The 21,793-nt window shown below is 34.6% G+C and overlaps 1 protein-coding gene and 1 non-coding gene across 3 annotated transcripts in view; both read right to left on the bottom strand.

Annotated features, from left to right (window-relative positions):
- Positions 1-6,234, bottom strand: part of ZDHHC22 (zinc finger DHHC-type palmitoyltransferase 22) — a 36,544-nt gene extending 30,310 nt beyond the window's left edge. For both annotated transcript variants that reach the window (XM_031952453.1, XM_031952454.1), the window contains exon 1: positions 5,899-6,234. The gene's annotated coding sequence lies outside the window, so the exon portion shown is untranslated. The remainder of the gene's footprint in view (positions 1-5,898) is intronic.
- An 11,701-nt stretch (positions 6,235-17,935) lies between these two features.
- LOC111720473 lies at positions 17,936-18,042 on the bottom strand. Its single transcript, XR_002770147.1, has one exon. It is a non-coding gene; the product is annotated as a U6 spliceosomal RNA (small nuclear RNA).
- Between the last annotated feature and the right edge of the window lie 3,751 nt (positions 18,043-21,793).

The raw sequence follows: 21,793 nt of genomic DNA, 5'->3' as shown, positions 1-21,793 counted from the left end.
ACATGGACATGTTTGACAATATGAAATAAGACAGCAGAGAGGGAGAGATTGAAAATAAATTAAATAGTGGGGATGACAGAGAGGACAATCTGTTAAAAGAGACAAGATGGAATAGGATCCTTACAAGTGGTAAGGATCATGAAACAGTAGTGAAGGAAGAAAAAATGGCAGAAGGCACCTGAGTGATAGGAGATGAGAAAGAGGAGAGAAGAGGGAGTTCACACAAATAACCTCATTTTTTTCCTGTAAAATATGAAGCAAGAAGGAGTGGGAGGAAAGGAACCCATAGGAAGTTTGAGATTTGAAAGAACTGCTGAGGAAAGTGAGATAGTGAATTGATAAGAGAAGCACAGTAGAATTGCTGTGAAGAGTCAGTTTAGGTTTTGATAACATAAATGACATGATGCGTTATGATAATATAATGTAACATTAAAAGTATACAAGACACTTTAAAATTTAATCTTTATTGTTAACATTTCCTCTATTACTTTCTTAAATCTAGATAATCAACAAAAATAAATAAGTCAAGCTCTGATTTATAGCATTTGCCAACTGCTGAAGTATAAAATCTCACAATTAAAATTTAACTCTTCTGAGTAGATAAAAGTTGGCTCCTGCTGACCCTTGCTTACCCCAAAATTCATAATAAAAAGCTTTTGTTTATAAATTTTATTACAGAATATGTATATATAACATGCTTTTCATTTTGTTCTCTTGTCTTATTGCCATAACTAACATGTGCAGGATGAAAAATAATTGCAGGTAGAGGGGGCTATTCTTAGTGTTTTTAGTGTTTCTCCACTTCAACTAATACTAGTTCTTAGTTTTAAATAGATTCTTTAAAAAAAATCATATTAAAAAAGAGCTTCTTCATGTCTAGGTGGTTTAGGGTTTTTGCAAATAATTATGATTTTCTTTTTCATTGTTTACATGAATAGGTCATCAATATAATACCTCAGTGTTAAGAAAAACATTTTCTATCACCAAAAAAGACATTTTACAAAGTCACAGAGCCTACTCTCTTTTTATTATGGAATTTCAAGTATTAAAGAAAAAGGAGACTCTGTGCCTCATTTTGCTAGTTGAAGAAGGCTTGAAGGATTCTCTGGCTAAGAGATATATGAGGCTACTTTTAGGTTTCTCCATTCTCTGGGGATTCTTTTTCTTACAACCACAGAACAGTGAAAATATCATTTGTCAATCCTAGCATCAGGACTGACCATGTATATACATAGTAAAGACTTTCTATAGGTAAGATGTTCCCTCCTGAACAAAAATCTGAACTTTGGGATTCTCTTTTAAAATATATTGCCTCAGCTACACCCAAAGAAAGAACACTGGGAAATGAGTATTTCATATTTGTTTTTCTTCCCGGGTTATTTTTACTTTCTGAATCCAATTCTCCCTATGCAACAAGAGAACTGTTCGGTTCTGCACACATATATTCTATCTAGGATACTGTGACATATTTAATATGTATAGGATTGCTTGCCATCTGGGGAAGGGGGTAAAGGGAGGGAGGGGAAAAGTCAGAACAGAAGTGAGTGCAAGGGATAACGTTGCAAAAAATTACCCAGGCATGGGTTCTGTCAATAAAAAGTTATAATTATGAAAAAAATAAAATAAAATATATTGCCTCCTTGGAGGAGTAATACAATAACTTATCTTTCATTCACACTTTGAAATGACTTTATTTACAAATTGATTTTTTTCATTTCTTTTCTTAATACTAGCTAGATTAGAGAAAAGCTCAAAAGGAATGAAAAATTTGGTTTAGAAAAAGGATATAGAAGTCCTAAAAAAGATCTTATGAGAGGAGTGCAGCAGTAAGCAACTTACAGACACAGGCTGTCTAAGTGTAGGGAGCAGAAAGAAGGGGAGATAGAAAATGTTCATCTTTTTAATAACTTTTTTCAGAACAAGGTCTGTTTAAAGTGACTTCACTAATAGCAAATTAAACCCTTGAATGTACAAAGGGATGTAGTATTAGCACAAATTTCCAAGGGTCATTCATTTGTAGTCCAAGTGTTTTGGCTATTCTCCTGTTTATCTCTAATTACCAGCATCTCTGCTCTTCAACTTGTCCTTGGAGAAAGCCCCAGGTAACCCTGGAGGAGATGCTTAAAGCAAATAAACAAACAAACCTAGAAAGATGGCAAAAAGATAGCAAATACTGTAACAACCCCCAGAAGGAGTGAGTAAATATAAAGGCTATCCTAGACTTCTGCTTCTCCTTCAGAAGGACTAGGTCCTAGCTTTTAACAGTCTGGTCCATTTGAGGGGTGATGGTGAATCTTTATAATTTACAATAGCTGGATGATCCAAGATAATTTTTTTAAAGATTTGCACCAAGTTAGTAGGAGAAGAGGTTGAGTATACATGAGAAAGATAATGAAAAGAGAACGATGATGTTGCCAGCAGAGAGAAGGGGGTTGAGGGAAGATCTAGAAGCACTGTCTTTGGAAAGAGTAAGGATAACTTTTCTCTGCCTGAAGGGAAGAGAGTGGGTGAATATGTTTGAAATGTTTGAATATGTTTGAAATGTTGAGGAATGAATCAGGGACCTAAAACAACTCCTGTCAGATGACCTCAATTAGAGGCAGTGAATTGGCCCAGTAGTTAGAACATGGGGCCTGGAGTCAGGAAGACAAATTCAAATTATGATCCTGGGTAAATCACAATCTCTTTCTGCCTCAGTTTCTTCAACTGTAAAATTGGGATAATAATAGTATCTACTTCACAGAGTTGTGAGGATCAAATTAAATAATATTTATACACAATAAGCCTTGTGTATAAATCTAGTCCAATGCTGCACACCCAGTAGGTTCCTATTATGATTTTATAGAGTTGTGGCTAATAGTATTATTATTCATACTTAATAGATTACTTATAATATTAATATTAATGATAATAATCTTAGTGAAATAAGAGACTAAGTCATCTATTATAAGTATATTGATTAGGGAATGCTGTGATAATCTTAAGAACCAAAGAGTCTTTTATATAAAATACAAAGACTTTATCTGGGCATTCAAGGCACTCAACAATTTAGGCCTAGTCCATCTTTGTACCTGTATTTCACACTCTTCTCTAATAATAACACTCTATGCTACAACCAAGGTAGACTTTTCCTAACTTCCAATCCTATCCGGCTCTCTGTGCATTTACTGAAATCAACTTTCATGCCTGGAATGTATTCCTCTAATAGCTGCATGTTTTGAAATCCTCTTCCTTCCAGAGCCAGTTCTTCCATGAAAGCCTCCCTAATCCTCTCAATTAGAAGTGATCCCCCCTTTTTTTTTATCCCTCTTTGACCTTTCCTATGCACTTATTTACATTCTAATCTGTATTAAAGTTGTTTGAGTTCTCCGTCTACCCACACCCCAATTAGGTCATAGAGTAATTTCCCTAACAGTAGAAACTTGTTATATTTTTTATAATAGTAGCTTTTTATTTTTCAAAATACATGCAAAGATAGTTTTCAAAATTCACTCTTGGAAAACCTTGTGTTCCATATTTTTCTCCCTCCATCTCCACCTCCCCCATCCTAGACAGCAAGTAATCCAATATAGGTTAAACATGTGCAATTCTTCTAAACATATTTCCATATTTATCATGCTGAACAAGAAAAATCAGATCAAAAGGGGGAAATTTTAGAAAGAAAAAAAAAACAAGCAGAGAAAAAAAGCAACAAAAAGGGTGAAAATACTATGCTTTGATCCACATTCAGTCTACATAGTCCTCTCTCTAGATACAGATGGCTCTTTCCATCACAAGTCTATTTCAATTGCCTTGAATCACCTCATTGTTGAAAAGAGCCACAGTTTATCATCACACAATCTTGTTGCTATGTACAAAGATTTCTTGTTTCTAATCATTTCACTCAGCATCATTTCATATAAGTTATGCCAGGCCTTTCTGAAATCAGCCTGCTCATCATTTCTTACAGAACAATAATATCCATAACATTCATATACTATAACTTATTCAGCCATTCCCCAATTGATGGGCATCCACTCAGTTTCCAGTTCTTTGCCACTACAATGATGTTGACATATTTTCAAAGGTAGCCTTCTTCAGAGAGCTCCAGGTCTTTCCAGGAAAGATTTTTGTCGTCCTCAATCAGGACTATGAGGTCTATTAATCAAAGGCTTTATCATAACTACATGGTTGGTGATCAAATTGAGACTTGCCACTGTGAACTGACTTGTTGCAAGTTTAACTAGTAAAAGAAGAAAAGATAAGGAATGGAATCCAGGGCTTTCTTGTTCCTGGTGTAATACATTAACTTTGAGATTATATAGTTTTTCATTTTGAGGGTGTTTATTTCTACCAAGGAAAGCAGTTGGCTTCTCTGTTCCTGGATCTTCTTAAAGGATGGGTGCTATGTTCTTGGGGTCCTCTTCATACTCTAAATTTCAATCTGAAGACTTTGTTCACAGGGAACATTTCTATTGGAGTTGGTGGGAGGCTCATATATCAAAAAGATCTCTGGGGAAAAGCCAGAAATGAACATTTGGTTTAGCAAATCTCACCAGCCAGCTGGTCTAGTTCTTTTGAAGTTGACTTTTCTTTGGAAAGAAGTTTTAAAGTTTGCCAAATCTATCTTAGAGTGTGTCCTGCTCTAACATACATCTGTTTTTTTCATTTTGTGTCTCCAGGAGAAACATAGGTAGCCCCTGCCTCTTCAGTAGCCATAGCTATTAAACTGGAGAAAAAAAAAATTTCCCTACCAAAGTTCTTGGTACTGTCAAATGGTCCAGTATTAGAAATGGATAATATTTAATCAATTGAAAGGATACTAAACAGGATGTTTTTCTATATCAGCCCTCTCTTTCTCCTACATTCTGTCTACATTGGATAACTTATCTGGAGCTCTGAGCTTTGGATACTGCCCAGGGACCACAAGGACTTTTTATTCATCCTGAAGCTGAACCGGAGTTGCTCCTTAGAAGATGGGAGCAAGGCTGGACTGGTGGCCAGATTGATGACCTGGGATTTTGGATTGAGGGAAAAACCCAAAATTTTGGGATGAAGGAAAAATTGAAAGATGGGGTTAAGAATGCCAATTTATTGAGAATCTTGAAGGAAGTAATTTAAGTAATTTACATATTATTTTGTCCAAAATCAACTACTGAACTTCACAAGACTAAAAATTCATCTGGGGAATGGAACATATTTTATACTTCTTTGTGCCCCCAAACACACACATAAAACCTAGTCCAATGCTGTCCACTCAGTAGGTTCCTAATAAAGATTAATCATTGGATCAATAATGCTCCTCTCCCTCCCTCTCCCCCCCAAAAAACCTTTTTATTGCACTATCTACTTATTTCCTCTTGGGTATGCTGTTCTGCAGTACTTCCTGATAACTTCTGATATTTGTGTCCTGTCAAGTGTAATTAATCCTATGCCAGAGAAAACCCAGGGCAAAAGTTCTCACATTTTTTGATTTTAGGATTCCTTCATCCTCTTAAAAATTATTGAGGAGTCTTCAAAGAGCTTTTATTTATGTAGGCCATATCTATCCTTATTAGAAATTAAAACTGATAAAATTTTAAAAATATTTATTAACACATTTAAATAATATCATACATCTATTACATATTATTATAAATAATATATTTTTGTGAATTTTTTTTCAAAAACAAAAAATTTAGTCAGAAGATTGGAATTGTTTTGCTTTCCCCCAAAAAATTTCTTCAGGTCTGGCTTAATAAAAAAAAAAAAAACTGGATGGATTCTTATAGCGGTTTCTGTATTTAATCTGATGTGATATGTTGTTTTGATTGAAATACTATATATGAAAAAAAATCAGATCTCACACAAAGATGTAGTTGGTAAAGGAGTATTTTAGCAGGCAAATAATGCTAGTAATATTATGAAAATAGTTTTTACCTTATGGACCCACTGAAAGAGTCTCACCCTTTGAGAGCTAAAGTAATTAGTCCAGGAAGAGGGATTAAGCTGCATGATGAGTAGGATCATAGGTTACCAGCTTGAGTTGCTCATTGTGAGGGATGATAGCCCAGAAAGAGTGGATGAACATAGACTGTGGTCCAGCCTTCGATCCAGAAAATCTCGGGATCACACTCTGAGAACTGCTGACCACACAAATGAGAAAGTAGGATGGGGGAGGGTTGTTTCCCACCTGATGACATCAGAATATTGAGTTCTAGAGCACATCAAACAATCTGAGGAACCAAACTCTAATTAGTCTCCTATTACAAGACCATATATAGTTTAAAAAAAACTCCACATCTTTCCTATAGTGTTTAGACTCATATGAAATAAGATTAGTGGAAATGATGAAACTCTGTTATACTAATTCCAAGCAGGAAGGCCCTAGACTGTCCTGGGAAGTCATCCTCTCTGAATTTCTCAGTATTTTTTTTTTAATTTTTTTTATTTAATAGCCTTTTATTTACAGGATATATACATGGGTAACTTTACAGCATTAACAATTGCCAAACCTCTTGTTCCAATTTTTCAGCTCTTACCCCCACCCCCACCCCCTCCCCTAAATGTCAGGATGACCAGTAGATGTTAAAATATATTAAAATATAACTTAGATACACAATATGTATACATGACCAAAACATTATTTTGCTGTACAAAAAGAATCAGACTCTGAATTATTGTACAATTAGCTTGTGAAGGAAATAAAAAATGCAGGTGTGCATAACTATAGGGATTGGGAATTCAATGTAATGGTTTTTAGTCATCTCCCAGAGTTCTTTTTCTGGGTATAGCTAGTACAGTTCATTACTGCTCCATTAGAAATGATTTGGTTGATCTCGTTGCTGAGGATGGCCTGATCCATCAGAACTGGTCATCATCTAGTATTGTTGTAGAAGTATATAATGATCTCCTGGTCCTGCTCATTTCACTCAGCATCAGTTCGTGTAAGTCTCTCCAGGCCTTTCTGAAATCATCCTGTTGGTCATTTCTTACAGAACAGTAATATTCCATAATTTTCATATACCACAATTTATTCAGCCATTCTCCAACTGATGGACATCCATTCAGTTTCCAGTTTCTAGCCACTACAAAAAGGGCTGCCACAAACTGAATTTCTCAGTATTAAGAATATTGCTCATGTAGCTATTTGAGCTAATGCTAGGACCTTATACTATGCTTAAGTGTATATGATGACAATGTTGAGGATAATTATTACCACTTGTATAGCCTTTAGATTTTACAAAGATGGATGGCAGAGGATAGATAGTCATGATAACATTATTCAACTAGCTCTCCTCTGCCATTTTTCTTCATTTCTTGGAATCAACATAAGCCAGATTGTAGCTAAACTAGACTAATTCTTCAGTTGATAAATGATCAAAAATTATGAACTATACTCAAAGGGTTTTAAAAATCCTTTGAGCTAACAATACCACTACTAGGCATGAATTCCAAAAGGGATTTTTAAAAATGTGAGGGAAAAGGACCTATATATACAAAAATATTTACAGCAAGTCTTTTTTCAGGGGCAAAGAATTGGAAATTGTTGAATAAATTAAGGATTGTAATTATAATCGAATACTATTATACTATAAGAAAGAATGAGCAGTATGCTCTCAGAAATACCTGGATAGCCCTCTATGAACTCAAAATGAAATATACTGTGTACAAACTAATAGCAATATTATAGGATGTCAGCTGTCAATGGCTTTGTATTCTCAACAATACAATGATCCTCTACTCTGAAGATTTTTTTGTGAAAAATGCGATCCATCCCCAGAAAAAGAACTCATTGTGTCTGAATACTGAAGCACACTTCTTTATATTTTTTTGGGAGGGAAATATATGTTTTTTAGCAATATGACTTTAATGGAAATGTTTTGCAAAACTTCACATATATTTTCTCAATGAGGGGAAAGGGGAAGGGAGAAAATATAGAACTCAAAGTTTTTTGAATAAATGTAAAAAGATATTTTACATGTACTGGGGAAAATAAAAATATTAAATAAGGTACAAAAATAAACGAGGGACTATTAGATTACTTAGTATATAGAGTATTGGACTCACAAATCAGAAAACTAGGGGCAGCTAGGTGACACTGTAGAAAACATGTTGAACTTCAGATCAGGAAGAACTGAATTCAAAACCAGCCTTGTGGATTTAGTAGCTATGTGACCCTGGGCAAATCATTTAATCTTTCTCAGACTCAGTTTCCCCATATGTAAAATGCGGATTATGATGCTTCATAAGATGGTTGTGAGGATCAAATGGTATAATATATAATAAAGGACATTGCAATCAAAGTGCAATATAAATATTAGCTGTTGTATTTGCTGTCCTGAGGACCCCCAGTGGGTTAGCAGGTCTTAAGCATAGACAGGGGAGATGAAAAAAGAATAGAAGAGTAAGGAAAGGAGTGCAAAAGCAAGAGAATACAGCTAGATAGATCTGACATTTATTAAGCGTTTACTATGTACCAAGAATTGTGCTAAGAGTGAGGAATTCAAATACAAACAAAAAGCTGAACTCAAAGAGCTTACATTCTAATGGGGGAAGATAACATCTGTTCCAAAAAATAAAAGGACTTGAAAAATAGAAGAAAGAGTAAGTGAATAGGCTTCCATTCTAGCCAAAATAGAGTAGTAGTCCAAAGACGCATGAGCTAAACTGGGTCTGAAGTAATCATATGTGATCTTCCTTACATGAAGGTTTCAGGGAAGAGCTCACCAATTGGAGGAGGAGGTTTTTCCAGCAAAAGGCTGCTGGGATGGAGATGGCCTCCTGGGAGTCACGAGATGAAGGTTTGAAGAATTCATTCTTACATTATTAAGAAAGGGGAGAGGAAGAGAGGGAGAGACAGAAATAGAGAGACAGATAGAGAAAAGGCAGAGAAAGAGCAACCACCAATGGGGTCAGGGAGGGGGTTGTTGCTATTATTAAATGGTTTCAGTTGTGGCCAACTTTTTGTGACCTCATTTGGGTTTTTTTGGGGGGTTTGGGGTGTCCAAAGACACTGGAGTGATTTTCATTTCCTTCTCCAGCACTGGACATTCATTCTGATGCTTTTTAGGAGATAGGAAGCCAATATGACTTGTTGGTACCTTGCCATGTTCTGTCCCAGAAAAAGATGCTAGGTATTGCCCAAGCTGCTTGCAGCTGGTACCAGGGAATCTCCTGGCCAGCTCAAATGATCATTCTGGCAAGTCCTTCCTCATCAGGCTCAGCTCTAGTGCCCACATCTAAGTGGAACTGACAGTGATCTCCCATAGCACAGGGCTGACCTTCTTATGCTTACAGTAGCCAGAAAGCTGATCTCTCTGAATCAGTTACCCAAGTTACAGTGGCATGCCTTTTTTATTGAAGCTTTTTATTTTCAAAATATATGCAAGGATAATTTTTCACCATTGGCCCTTGCAAAACCTTGTGTTACAAATTTCCTCCCCTTCCCTCAACCCCCTCTCCAAGATGGCAAGTAGTCCAATATATGTTAAATATGGTAAAACATATATGTTAAATCCAATTATTATGCTGCACAAGAAAAATCATTCCAAAAAGGAAAAAAGGGAAAAAATAAAATAAAATGTAAGCAAACAAAGAGTGAAAATACTATGTTGTGATCCACATGCAGTCCCCACAGTCCTCTCTCTGGGTACAGATGGCTCACTTCATCATAAGGTCATTAGGACTGACCTGAATTATCTTATTGTTGTCCACCAGAATTGATCATCGTGTAATCTTGTTGTTGCTGTATATAATGATCTCCTAGTTCTGCTCATTCCACTTAGCATCAGCTTATGTAAGTCTCTTCAGACCTCTCTGAAATCATCCTGCTGATTGTTTCTTATATAACAATAATATTCCATAACATTGATATACCATAATTTCTTCAGCCATTCTCCAACTGATGGGCATCTACTCAGTTTCCAGTTTCCTGCTACTACAAAGAGAGCTGCCACAAACATTTCTGTACATGTGGGTCCCCTTCCCTTTAAGATCTCTTTGGGATCTAGGCCCAGTAGGAACATTGCTGGATCAAAGGGTATACACAGTCTCAAAGCCCTTTGGACATAGTTCCAAATTGTTCTCCAGAATGATTGGATCAGTTCACCAACAATGCATCAGTGTCCTAGTTTTCCCACATCCCCTTCAACATTCGTCATTATCTTTTCTGGTCATCCTAACCAATCTGAGAGGTGTATCTCAAAGTTGTCTCAATTTGCATTTCTCTGATCAATAGTGATTTAGAGCATATTTTCATATGATTAGAAAGTTTCAATTTCTTCATCTGAAAATTGTCTGTTCATACGCTTTGACCATTTATCAATTGGAGAAAGGCTTGAATTCTTATAAATTTGAGTCAATTCTCTATAAATTTTAGAAATGAGGGCTTTATCAGAACACTTGAATGTAAAAAGTTTTCCCAGTTTATTGCTTCCCTTCTAATATTGTCTGCATTAATTTTGTTTGTACAAAAACTTTTTAACTTAATATAATCAAAATTATCTATTTTGTGTTCAATAATGAACTATAGTTCTTCTTCACAAATTCCATCCTTCCCACAGATCTGAGAGGTAAGTTATCCTTTGTTCTTCTAATGTGCTTATAATATCATTCTTTATGTCTAAAACATGTACTCATTTGGTGGGGGGTCAATGCCTAGGCCTTTTTTGAAGCTCAAATCCTCTGAGGGGCTGGAACTAGCAAACCAGTTCAACAGAGTGGCTCTGGCTCCCTCACTTACTGGGCCACTTACATGGTCCCATTAGTCAATCTGGTAAAGTCTATAGGCTCCTTCTTTGAATACTGTTTACAAATGAATAAGATAATAAAATACTATAGGGTTTCCAAGGAAACCAATTATGTTAAAATACATTCATCAAAATATTTTTTAAACCAACAAATTCATGGACCCCAGTTTAAGAATTCCTGGAGTAGATCAATCAATCAATCGGTATATATTGAGTGCCTACTATGTGCCAAGCATTAGACCCTGAGTACCAAATATGAAATTTTCCCTGCAAGCCATGGAAGGAGATAAAGTACATATAAAAATACATGTGGCATAAATATAAAGGGAATAAGTACAAATAGCTACCAAATAGTTAAATATTAGTTTGAGAGGGAAGACACTTGTGGATTGAGAGTGGAGATAAGGAAAGGCTTCATGTAGAAGCCTATGCCCAAGCTGCATGTTAAAGAAAGAAATGCAATGAGTAAAGGATGTTGTTGTCATTTGTCCTTCATTTTCAAAGAGGACCAATGACATCCTGGGTGACATCTTGACTTGATACGAATTGGATTTAAATGAGGCAGAATTGCACAAAGTTGTAGGTATCACTCTCTCTTCCAGAGTCATCAAAGTCCAATGGCAGGATGAATGTTAAGATGACTGGCCATGGCCCAGAATGTATTGGATGATTTTGGCATCTTCAATGTCTAACCAAGCTCTGAGAGCTCCAAAGCACCTGCTTCTGTTGCCTTCATGGCCATTTGAACAAATTATTCTCATCTATCCACTCTGCCTGGGGGGAGTCTTCACATTTTGGGGGTACACATCCCCCTGTCCCAACTCACCAATGGGCTTTAGCTCATCTGCTGATTCAGTTTTGCATAACATTTAATTGCATAATATACAGTTGTACATATTATAACTTCTTGGAGCTACAAGTGAGAATTGGGTGAAGGTAGACACCAAATGTAAATTAGTAATTTTGTAAAGACTCAGCAAACCCTCACACCATAAGTGTTAGTCTTCTGTGAACATCCAGATATGAGGGCAACCAATCCATAGGTATGGAGATGGGAATCAAATTCTGGAAACATACAGAAGGCCAATTTGTCTGGATCTCAGAGAACAGGAGGAAGAGAAATGTCCAGTGAAGTTGAAAAAATAGATTAGAATCAGTATGTGTAAGGCTTTAAAAGCTAAAGAGAGGGGTATAAATTTTATCCTAGAGACAATAAGGATCCTCTGAAGTTGCTATCAAAGTATCTTAAACTAATATTTTATGATTTTAAAATTATGAAATAAATACTACTTGTCTCTGATTTATGCACCATTTTCCCATGACTACTTTCCCCACCCCTAACACCCATTTTTGAATCTTTCTCAAGCTGCTAGGATCTCACTTCTCAAATCCTGTTTCTTTCTTCTCCCCCTACATACACTAATTTAAACCTGGTTAAAATGAATATGGAAGTTCCTTGGTGATTAGAAAGAACAACTGCATTATTAATGCAGTATTTATATTGCATTATTATATACTTATATAATATATATGCGTTAATACAATATATACATAATTAATGCAAAAGATAGTCATATTTTATTGTAAGTTATTTTTCCGTCATGTCTGATTCTTTATGACCCCATTTGTGGTTTTCTTGTCAGAGATACTGGAATGGTTTGCCATTTCCTTCTCTAACTCATTTTATAGATAAGGAATAAGTGACCTTTCAAGGATCCCACAACTAAAAAGTGTCTGAGGCAGATTTAAACTCATCTTCCTGACACCAGGATGGGCACTTTATCTACTGAGCCACCTACCTGTCCCCAGTATTAACACTAGTCCTTTATTTAATATTAATAATAGCTAGTATTTATATATTCCTCTAAGGTTTGCAAAGTACTTTACAAATATTATATCATATTATCCTTACAAGAATGTGGGGAAATAGACATTATTATCCCCATTTTACAGATGAAGAAACAAGCAGAAAGATGTTAAGTAACTTGATTGGAATCATATAGCTAATAAATATCTATCTGATGCCATTTTTGAGTTCTATATACTGTACCATCTTCTAGTTAATGGGATAAAGTCTAGGACTTCTTGTGACTCTTATAGTGATGCCCATCAGGGACCCTGGTTCTGCTCTACCTTGTTCTGCCCAACTTAGAAAGTGTCCCAGCATGCTAAATTAATCATTCTGGAAATTCCCATTATTTCTGGGCTTTGCTCACAAAAGTTGTCAGCAAAGAAAGATGGAGAAGCGTGTTATATGAAACTAATCCACACTGAGATGTGGATGAATGATCACTGCAGAATTTATTATTCTCACAGGAAACTAGATATGGAGCTGGAGGGTCCTTAAAGATCAACTAGCCCAATCTCGTCATTTTTTTAAGTGAGAAAACTGAGGTACAGAAAGGTTGAGATTAACTCATTAGTTATTGGCAGAGTCTGACTTTGAACCCACAGTCCAGTGCTCCGTCAACATCTACAAATCTTAGAACTATATTTCAATCATTCTTAACATTGGGGTTGTTCTTTTTTCCCCCTCTTTTGCAAGGGAACTACTGACTTTATCTAACAGTCATAGGTATCCATGGCACAAAAAGAGTTAAGAACTCCTGACCTAAAAAATACCTACACTTCTCGAATAGTAGAAAGACAGGAAGGTGAGTAAGATAAGGGAGCTATTTTCATGCAGAAGACCTCAAAATCATATCATTCAGACAGTGGCTTACTATGTCTATATGATTGTCAGTTTTTAAGGAAAAACCCCCAGGGGACCTAAAAAGATATTATTAGAAGTGGGTAAAGGGATAAAAGGAATAGGGACCTGGTACTAACAATCATACATGCTCTGTGATTTGTGTTTTAATCTATGACAGAAACTAGATGTGAGCACCATCTGTCTCTTCACACCTGCTCATTCCTATGCCCAATCTTCTACCCTTGTCCTCCCTTCCCACTTATATTCATTTTCTCTTTCTTTCTCATTAACCTGCACCAATTCCTCAGATAGAGTGATGAATCCCAGAAATCCCTCCTCCTATCTCATTAAAATTTATCTTTTGTTACTTATCTTATTCTAATGTTAAGAACCAAACAAAATCATAGTTAAAAAAGAAAAAGAAAATCATACATGTAAAACACATAAAATTACAGATCTCCATTGCATGTGACTTGTTTTCCCTTTAGGCATGTAATGAATTCAACTAACATCATTTTTAAAAATATATTATCATTTACTTATTTTTACATTAAAAAAATTAGTTCTTAAATTCTGTCTTTCCAGTTCCTCTCCTATCCTCTGAGAAGGCAAGTTATATGATATCAATTATACAGATGAACAATATATAATTTTCAAAGCTGTCGTATTCTCTTGTATTCTCTTTTGGTCTTCTTCCTGATCTTCTCTAATTATTTAAAATTTTTCTCAATTACTTGATATTCTTTCTTTTATTTTTGAGTGTGTGTGTGGAGAGAGTATAACTCTATTACTAACACCCCTTTCCCTTTTACTTTGGAAGGAAGAAAAGAAGAAAATTAAAAACAAATCATTGTTTAAAAAAATACCCACATGCACATACTCAAGCAAAACAAATTCCCATATTAGCCATATTTTAAAAATGTATCTCACTTTGTATGTTGAGTTCATCACTTTTCTGTCAGGAGGTAGATAGTATGCTTCATTCTTGACCTTCGAGGATTATGGCTGGTCAATAAATTGAACACTTAAAAAATTTTTCTTTATAATGTTATTATTATATACATTTTTCTCCTGGATCTTCTAATTTCACTTTGCATCAGTTCATATAAGTCTTCCCAGGTTATTCTGAAATTGTTTTATAATTTCCTACAACACAATAATATTCCATTATATTCATATGCTGTAATTTGATCAGCCATTCCCCAGTTGATGGGTATCCTCTCAATTTTTAATTCTTTGCCACCTCAAAAATAGCTACATAGCTATTTTTGCACAAGTAGGTACTTTTTTACATTTTTGGGATATAGATTTTGCACTGGTATTGCAATATACACAGTTTTATAGCCCTTTGGGCCAAGTTCCATATTGTTCTCCAAAATAGTTGGATCAGTTCACAATTGCATCAATAGTGTATGTGTCCCAGTTTTCCCACATTCCCTCCAACATTTATCATTGTCCTTTTTGTCATATTAGCCAATCTGAAAGAAATGAGGTGGTACCTCATGGTTGTTTTCATTTGCATTTTTCTAGTCAATATTTTTATTTAGAGCATTTTATGTGACTATTGATAGCTTTGGTCTCTTCTTCTGAAAAAAAAAATGCCTGTTCATATCCTGTGATCATTTATCAATTGGGGAATGGTTCTTATACAAATTTGACTCAATTCCCTATATATTTGAGAGACGAGGCTTTTTATTAAAGTAACTTGCTATAAATCCCCCTCCCATCCCAAACGCTGCTTTTTTTTTCTTATTTTGACTTAGTTTTGCTTGTGCAGAAACTTTTAAAATTTCATCTAACCAAAATTATCCACTTTACTTCTCATGATACTTTCTATCTTTTATTTGTTCACAAACTCTTCCCTAATCCATATATCTGACAGGTAAGTTTTTCTATGCTTTCCTAATTTACTTATGTTATTATGTCTAATCATTTTGTCTGAATCATTTATTTATTTTGACTTTATTTTGTCATATAGTGTGTAATTTTTTTTTCTAAGCCTGGTTTTTGCCAAACTACTTTCCATTCTTCCCAGAATTTCTGTCAAAAGATGAATACTTGTCCCCAAAATCTTGGATTCATTGGGTTTACTGATCACTAGATTGCTATGGTCATTTGTTAGTGCGTATTGTGCACTTAATCAATTCCACTGATCCACTCATTCTATTTCTTAGCCAGATTATTTTCATGGTTATTACTTTGTAATGCAGCTTAAAATGTATACTGATACTGTTAGGCTACTTTCATTCACATTTCAAAAAATTGATTACATTGATCTTTTATTCTTCCAGATGACTTTTGTTAATATTTTTTTCTAGGTCTACAAATAATCTTTTGGTAGTTTGATTGGTATGACACTAAATAAGTAAATTAATTTAGCTAGAATGGTAATTTTTATTATATTTACTCATTGACCCATGAACAATTAATATTTTTCCAATTGTTGAGCTCTGTCTTTTTATGGGTGAAAAGTGTTTTGTAATTGTGTTCATAAAGTCTTTGGGTTTATCTTGTCAGGTAGACTCTCAAGTATTTTGTGCTGTCTGCAGTTATTTTTAATGGATTTTTTCTTTCTATCTCTTCATGCTGGGTTTTCTTGGTGATATTTAGAAATACTAATCATTTATGTGAGTTTATTTCCTGTAAAATTGCTAAAGTTTTTAATTGTTTCACCTATTTTTTATTCAATTTTCCAAGGTTCTCTAAGTATATCATCAAATCATCCACAAAGAATGATAATTCTTTTTCCTCATTACTAGTTTTCATTGCTTCACTTTCTTTTTCTTGTCCTATTGTTAATACAATATTGAATAACAGTGACAATAAATAGAAATCTTTATTTCATTCCTCATCTTGTTGGGAAGATTCTTTTAGATTCCCATTTGGGAAATTTGAATTTTATTTTTATTCCCATTATGGATAATGCATGCTCTTCCTTTTAGATTGATATTACTTATTCTTTTAAGAATCTCACTATTCTTGTGTTTTTGACTGTTGTTTTTTAAATGGAAATGAATGTTATGTTTTGTCTAATGCTTTTTCTATGTCTATTGATAAAATTCTGTGGTTTTTATTGTTTTTTTAAATATGGCCGATTTTGCTTTTAGTTTTCCATATTGAACCAGCCTTGTATTTCTGATATAAATATTACTTGGTCATAGTGTGTGATCATTATAACACATTGTTGTAGTATCATAATTAGTATTTTATTTAAAATTTTTTGGATCTATTTTCATTAAGGAAATTTTCTTTCTCTGTTTTTGTTCTTCCTGGTTTAGGTAGTAAACTTATATTTGTGTCATAAAAGTAATCTGGTAAGACTACTTCTTTATCTATTTTTCAAATAGTTTATATAATATTTGGATTAATTATTCCTTAAATGTTTAAAAGAATTCCTTTGTAAATCCATCTGTTCATGGGGATTTTTTCCTTAGGGAACTCATTTTTGGCTTGGTCAATTTCTTTTTCTAAGATAGCATTATTAAAATATTCTATTTCCTTTTCTGTTCATTTGGATAATTTAAATTTTTATAAATATTCATCTATTTCACTTAGACTGTCAGATTTCTTGGCTATAATTAGGAAAATTAGCCTAATAATTGCTTTGATTTCATCTCCATTCGTGATGAATTCATCCTTTTCATTTGGTTTTCTTCTTTCTTTTTTTAAAATCAAGTTAATCTATGGCTTATCTATTTGTTAGTTCAATGGTTTTCTTTCTTTCAATTTTAGTAAACTCTTCTTTGAGTTCAATATGCTCAATTTGGTATTTAATTTGATGCAGATATTTGTATTACTTAATTTGTACACACAATTCATTCTTCTGCTTTTTCTTCTTTTAATGTATGCGTTTAGAAATGTTTTCCTGTAATTTCTGTTTTGATTGCATTCCACAAATTTTGAGATCTTGTCTCATTACTGTCATTGTGTTTGATGAAATTATTGCTTCCATGATTTGTTCTTTTACCCACTTATTTTTTAGGATTATTTAGTTTCCAATTAACTTTTAATCTCTACTTCTGTAGTCCTTTATTGACTGTGATTTTTACTGCATTTTTATCTGAAAAGGATGCATTTGATATTTCTGCTCTTCGGCATTTTTTGAGTTTTTAATGTCCTAATACATAGTTAATATTTGTGAAGGCTCCATGTACAGGCTCTCCAAGTGAGAAAAGGTGTACTCATTTCTATTTCCATTCAATTTTCTTCAGAGGTTTATCATATTTAACCTTTCTAAATTTCTGTTATATCATTTATTATTTATTTTATGGTTATGTTTATCTAATTCTGAGAGGGGAAATTTGCGGTCCCACACAGTATAATTTCACTGTTTATTTCCTTCAGCAATTGATTTAACTTTTCCTTTAAGAATTTGGATGCTATGCCATTTGGTACATCTATGTTTAGTAGTGATATTATTTCATTGTCTATGAAACCTTTTAATACAATGTAGTTTCCCTGTTTACTCTTTTAATTGGATATTTTTTTTGTTTTTACCTTGTCTGAGATCATGATTGTTACTCCTGCTTTTTTAAAAAATATGGAACACTTCATGAATTTGCATATCACCCATACACAAAAGCCATGCTAGCCTTGTCTGTATCATTCTAATTTTAGTATAAATTACTAAATGTATGTACTTCCAAAGTGAGCACAGGGAACATAATTCTAAATAGCATTCTAGAATGGTTAAACCAAATCATAACTTCACCAAGAGTTCACTAGTCTTCCTGCTTTCCCTCAACTCCTCTAACAATTTTCATTTGCCTTTTATATTATCTTTGCCAATTTGATGAGTGTGTTCGTTCATTTGTATTTTTCTTGTTAATAATTAGACACTTATTTTTATATAGTTATTCATACCTTGGATTTCTTCTTTTGAGAACTGCCTATTCATATTCTTTGACCATTTGTCAATTGCAGAATAGATCCTGTCCTTACATATTTGAATCATTTCCTTGTATACCATGAATATAAAACCTAGACAGAGAAATTTTTATAAAGACTTTTTTCCTATTTACCTGTTTACCTTCTCATTTTAACTGTTAGTTTTCTTTGTGCAAAAACTTTAAACATTGGAAGTCTTCCTGACTCCAGGCCTAATGCTCCACCCACTGTCTCATCTAGGTATAGGACACTGATTCTGATAATTAGGAGTAGGCAATAATTGTGACAAATACAGACACAACCACAAACTAAATATGGGGCTGGTATCATTGAGACTGATTTCAGCAGCCCAATCTTTGATTCATTTGGGAATAAGTAATTAAACAAAATAACAGTCAATCAAAAAAACATTTATTATATGGTTGTTATGTGCCTAGCACTGGGGTAAGCACAGAGAGAGACAAAAACAAGCAAAAGACTCCTGCCCCAGGAGATAAGGTGCCTTGAGTAAGGTGATCCTGCAAGGAAACTCCTGAAGGAAACATAGGAAGGATTATAGTACAATTTTAGATCCAAAGGATGTTAGTTTAAGTTACCTTAGAAGTCATGTAAAAAGGGGAAGAAGGGAAGGAAAAGGAAAGGAAGGGAACTGGAAAGGAAGAGAAAAGAAGGGAAGGAAAAAGGAGTTCAAGCCTCTTATTTTACAGATGAACAAACTGAAGTCCAGCAATGGGAAGTATCTCATGGTCAGAGAGCTAACAGTAACTTCTAAAGGAGATGGGAGAATATCCTTCTTAGTGGACTCTGGAGAAGTTAAATGGCTTTGCCCTGGGTCATACAGTCAACAACGGGCAAAGGCAGGATTTGAACCCAGATTCCTTCTGACTCTAGAGTCAGTGTGTCTCCTTATGAAAGACCTGGAATAGAGAGCTTCCTTAGAATAAGAAACTGGCTTGATAGCCAAAGAATAGTTGTACTTAATTCCCCAACTCCTCTTTTTGCTTCTATACCAACTGCCAAGATGTAGTTTAATAAGATTCATGGGCTAAAGACAGAGGACCCCAGAAAAGGAGGGCCAGGAATATATGAAAATGGGTCTGACAAGAGCCTCTCCCTGAGACAATGGGTGATAAGAAAAGGAAAGAAGCTTGGTGGAAACCAGTCGCTTGACTTTCTTGCTGAGGACTCCAGAAATGGCCTCAAATCCTAATTTCTTTTGAAATTTTTTTTGTTATTGCTGAGGCATTTTGTTTTTACATCTTACAATTTTCTGAATATTCCACACTAGTCTCTCACCCTTCACCCAAAAACCAGTGGATCTCTTTTTAATAAGAAAGAAAAATAGACCTAAAGAAAGATCCAATGAGCCCATGTTTGACAGTATATGCAACATTTTGCATTCATAATGTAGCACCTCTCCAAGGAAAGGAGGAATAATGAACATTCATTTTGTATATGGCTTCCTGATTAGGGGTAGCATTTGGCCCAAAGCTTTCATTTCACTCCATTAACATGAGTCTTCCATCTCCAAATGAAGGGAACAATAGAAAGGAAAATAATTCCTAACTTCATCTTCGATCTTTATTCCTCTCCCATCCTCTATTCCTCTTCCTATCTTTATCTTTAACTCCATTTCTAAATTCCTTTCTTCTTTTTCATTCCCCTGTTCCCATCCTAATTTCATTCCTTTCTCATCATCCTTATCTCTCTTATTCCTACTCATCAATATTCTTCTCTCCCTTCCACTTTAATAGAATCCTTAACCCTATCTTTCTTCTTCAAATCTAAGACCAGTCTTCCTGGCACCTAGCCAGGAGAGGATAAAGTTTTTCTCCCCTCAGGAGATTATCCATCTGGCAATACAAGGGTTAGACACACAGAATACTTTCTTGGGAGAGACAGGAAAAACCCACAGAAACTTAATAGACCTCAATTATACCATCACTAGAAGAGAACAAGGATAATACCCTATTAATTACGCTTAAATTAAGAGAAATGTTCTGAGTTCTTTGCTTTGGGCATGCAGGACATTGTTTGATTATAACAAAAAAGCTTCATATGGAATTTGTTGACATTTGAAGACAAAGACCATCAAAATGCTGCCAAAGCTGTCTCTGTCTTCATTCTTCCCCTGTATGTCTTTACTTTACAAGAGCAAGCTGTCCATGGCCAATATATGTTGGGAAAATAACAGTTTATAAAGTACTTTCATATTTATGAACTATTCCACTGATCAATTCTCCTAATCTAGGATAGATAGAGTGTGAATTGGTGATTATTGAGGCAGCTACTTTTGTCTCTGGATAGTACACTGGATCTTGAGTCAAAAAGATCTGAGTTCTAGATGTGTAGCCTTGAGTGAATCAGTTGTCTCAGTTTCCTCATTTGTAAAAAGTAGGAATAATAATAGCACTTATCTCCTTGGGTTATTGTGAAGTTCAAATAAGATATTTATAAAGCCCTTGACAAACCTTAAAGTAGTATATAAAAGCTAGCTATTATTATTTCACTGATAAAGAGAATTCCCTTTTTTGTGGTATTTGCCAATTTTCTTATTATAATTTTTTATTGACAGAACCCATGCCTAGGTAATGTTTTTTTACAGCATTATCCCTTGCACTCACTTCTGTTCAGACTTTTTCCCTCCCTCTCTTCACCCCCTCCCCCAGATGGCAAACAGTCCTATACATGTTGAATATGTCACTGTATAGCCTAGATACAATATGTGTGTGCAGAACCGAACAGTTCTCTTGTTGCACAGGAAGAATTGGATTCAGAAGGTAAAAATAACCCTGGAAGAAAAACAAAAATGCAAACAGTACATTCATTTTCCAATGTTCTTTCTTTGGATTTAGCTGCTTCTGTCCATCATTGATCAATTGAAACTGAGTTAGATCTTCTCTTTATCAAAGAAATCCACTTCCATCAGAACTGATCCTCATATAGTATTGTTGTTGAAGTATATAATGATGTCCTGGTTCTGCTCATTTCACTTAGCATCAGTTCATGTAAGTCTCTCCAAGCCTCCCTGTATTCATCCTGCTGGTCATTTCTTACAGAACAATAATATCAAAACAGAGAATTCCCTTTAAAAGAAACTTTTCCTACCAGTTGTAAACTGATCCAACCATTCTGGAGAACAATTGGGACTATTCCCAAAGAGCTATAAAACTGAACATACCCTTTGATCCAGTAATACCACTACTAGGTCTGTACCCCCAAAGAGATAAAAGATGATCTATTTGTACAAAAATAGTTATAGCAGTTCTTTTGTGGTGGCAAAGAGTTGGAAAATGAGAGGATGGCTATCAGTTGAGGAATGAATGAACAAGTTGTGGTATATGATAGTGATAGAATACTATGGCGTAATAATGAAGAAGATGGTTTCAGAAAAATCTGAGAAGACTTACTTTCACTGGTATAAGGTAAAATGAACAGTATCAGGAGAAAACCACACACAGTAACAGCAATATTGTATGATATGCAACTATGAATGACTTAGCTA

Source organism: Sarcophilus harrisii, chromosome 2 (assembly GCF_902635505.1).
Source record: "Sarcophilus harrisii chromosome 2, mSarHar1.11, whole genome shotgun sequence".
In the NCBI taxonomy this organism is placed as follows: Eukaryota; Metazoa; Chordata; class Mammalia; order Dasyuromorphia; family Dasyuridae; genus Sarcophilus; species Sarcophilus harrisii.
This window is presented reverse-complemented; position numbering and strand designations above follow the sequence as displayed.